Genomic DNA, 3,523 nt, shown 5'->3' with positions numbered 1-3,523 from the left:
ACTTCAAATGGCGCGCTCTCAACGGCGTTGGAAAGTAGACATCCAGGGCTTTCCAGCAATATATAGTAGTCCATATTTTATTCGGAAATTGATGACGTAACTTGGCGTTGAACGCCAAGTACATGCTGCTGTCTGGAGTTAAACGCTAGAAACACGTCATGATCCGGAGTTGAACGCCCAAAACATGCTATAACTTGGAGTTCAACTCCAAGAAAAGCCTCAGCTCGTGGATAGATCAAGCTCATCCCAAGCATACACCAAGTGGGCCCCGGAAGTAGATTTCTGCATCAATTACTTACTTCTGTAAACCCTAGTAGCTAGTCTAGTATAAATAGGACATTTTCCCTAGTAGCTAGTTTAGTATAAATAAGACTTTTTACTAGTGTATTAGTCGTCTTTTTTGACCACGTTACATCTTTGGTCTCAGTTTTGTTTTATTCTTCATTCTAAGAGGCCATTGAGCACGTTTTGGGGGGCTGGCCATTCGGCCATGCCTAAACCTTTCACTTATGTATTTTCAACGGTGGAGTTTCTGAACACCATAGATTAAGGGTGTGGAGCTCTGCTGTACCTGAAGTTTCAATACAATTACTATTACTTTCTATTCAATTCTCTTTTATTCTTATTCCAAGATATATGTTGCACAGCACTTTGATGAATGTGATGATCCGTGACACTCATCATCATTCTCACCTATGAACGTGCGTGATTGACAGCCACTTCCGTTCTACTCTAGGCCGGGCGCATATCTCTTAGATTCCCCAACAGAATCTTCATGGTAAAAGCTAGATAGATGGCGGCATTCATGGGGATCCGGAAAGTCTAACCTTGTCTGTGGTATTCCGAGTAGGATCCTGGGAATCCGGAAAGTCTAACCTTGTCTGTGGTATTCCGAGTAGGATTCCGGTATTGAATGACTGTGACGAACTTCAAACTCCTGAAGGTTGGGCGTGATGACAAATGCAAAAGAATAAAGGGATTCTACTCCAACCTAATTGAGAACTGACAGATGATTAGCCATGCTGTGACAGAGCATTTGGACCATTTTCACTGAGAGGATGGGATGTAGCTATCAACAAGGGTGATGCCTCCAGATGATTAGCCGTGCAGTGACAGCAGATAGGACCATTTTCTTGAGAGGATTAAAAGTAGCCATTGATGATGGTGATGCCCTACACATAGCTTGCCATGGAAAGGAGTAAGAAGGATTGGATGAATGTAATAAAAAAGTAGAGATTTGAGAGGATTCTAGCATCTCCACACGCCTATCTGAAATTCCAACTATTGATCTACATAAGTATTTCTATCCCTTTTTATTTTCTATTTATTATTAATTTTCGAAACCCATAACCATTTAATCTGCCTAACTGAGATTTACAAGGTGACCATAGCTTGCTTCATACCAACAATCTCTGTGGGATCGACCCTTACTCACGTAAGGTATTACTTGGATGACCCAGTACACTTGCTGGTTAAGTTGAACGGAGTTGTGAGCTTCTCTAACAGTGCCTGGAACTCTTTTATCACAATTTCGTCCACCACAACCCCAACAAATGATAACAAGGTAGTCATAAACTTTCTTAGAAAAAATATCTTCACCAGATTTGGAGTCCCACGAGCCCTTATCAGTGATGGAGGGAGTGATTTCTGCAATAGACCATTGGAGACCCTACTCCTAATATATGGGGTGAAGCATAAGGTTGCCACACCTTATCATCCCCAAATAAATGGGCAAACCGATATATCCAACAGAGAGTTAAAAAGGATCTTGGAGAAGACTGTGGGGACATGAAGAAAGGACTGGGCGAAGAAGCTAGATGATGCTCTTTGGGCATACAGGACAGCCTTCAAAACACCAATTGGAATGTCCCCATATCAACTGGTATACGGAAAGGCTTGTCACTTGCCATTAGAGCTGGAGCACAAAGCCTCTTGGGCCCTTAAAATACTGAACCTAGATAGCACAGCTGCTAGTGAAAAGAGGATCTTGCAGCTTCAAGAATTGGAAGAGTTTAGGTCTCAAGCCTATGAAAATACCAAGATCTATAAGGATAAAGCAAAAAGGAGACATGATCTCAACCTGGCACCAAGAAGTTTCGAAGAAGGACAATATGTGCTTCTCTACAACTCCAGACTGAAACTCTTTCCTGGGAAACTCAAATCAAGATGGTCGGGGCCCTTTCTAGTTACAAAAGTCTCACCTTATGGACACATAGAAATCATGGAAGAAGGCTCAAAGAGGAAATTCCCTGTGAATGGACAAAGACTCAAACACTACTTGGGCAGCATGAGGCAAGCCCCCAAATAGAAGTATAACCTCAACTAAGGAAGGAATCGTTGAGCTAGCGATGCTAAAAAAGAGCTTTGTTGGGAGGCAACCCAACCTGAGGTAATTCTCTTTTCATAAGTTTCACAATAAAAACTTCAAGTTGAGTTCTCTATAGTGTGAGGAGCTAAGTTTGGTGTTACACACCAGAACAATTCAAGGGTGAATATAGGACTCTAAGTTTGGTGTTCCACCAAAAACTCTAGCTGAAGAGTGCATTGCAACCCTTCAGTGATAAAGCATTGCTCTAGCATCCAGAAAACTCACTTGACAGAGGTCTAACCTCTAATGCATAGTTTGTCTTTTTTTTAGCTCATAGTTGTTTCTTAATAAAAAGAACATAAGGTTTCTGCATGTATTCAATTTGCTGAATTAGGCAAGGAACTAAGTTTGGTGTTCACACACCGAATTAAGTTCAGAAATTCACAAGTACACATGCATGCTAACTATTTTCCAAGTGCTTGGGGAACAAGCAACTTTCAATAGTGTTACAGGAATTCAATCAATCTCAAGGAATAATCATACCTCATCATCCAAGGAAACAGACAAGGATGCAAATGCTAGGATGAGAATGCCAAGGAAGACATCATGAGGTTGTATCGAACTGTCTCGAAGTGCAGTACTTTAATTGTTCCTCTTTATTCATATCCAAGTGTGCTAGTCTAATGTCCCTTCTGCATTTTCACCTTTGTTACTTGTATTCTTGTCCTTTAAGTTAATCAAAAAGAAGATGTTATAAAAAGAACAAGAGTGAAGTTATTTTGTGAAGTGAATTCTAAATGTTTGTGGTAGGATGATTAATTAGCTAAGTTGGTTCACCAACAAGGTAGGAGGGCAACTATCTATCCTGAATCCTATGCTTGAAACACATCCTATGAGACTAACCAAATAATAAGATCCCAATAAGAAAAGAGAAAGAGCAATAAAAGTTGAAAAGGAAAGAAAAATAATAAGAAAAAATGCTAGGCACTAAGGGTTTGAAGATTGAGGCATGTGTCTGTGGTGTTCATGTGCAAAGGATATGCTTGGATGAATAAGCTCTTAGGGGTGCCTTATCACTTGGTAACTTAGATTAACTAATCCGGGATTATCAGCTAAAAGTCCACTATCAAGAGTGACCTTTGCTACAGAACACTTAGTAACCCAAAGAGGTGCTGGACACCAAGGTCTCAAGAAAGAAAAATAACAAACCATGTG

This window comes from Arachis duranensis, chromosome 9 (genome assembly GCF_000817695.3).
Source record: "Arachis duranensis cultivar V14167 chromosome 9, aradu.V14167.gnm2.J7QH, whole genome shotgun sequence".
NCBI classification, from domain to species: Eukaryota; Viridiplantae; Streptophyta; class Magnoliopsida; order Fabales; family Fabaceae; genus Arachis; species Arachis duranensis.
The sequence above is the reverse complement of the archived record's forward strand: the minus strand, read 5'-3'. Positions refer to the sequence as shown.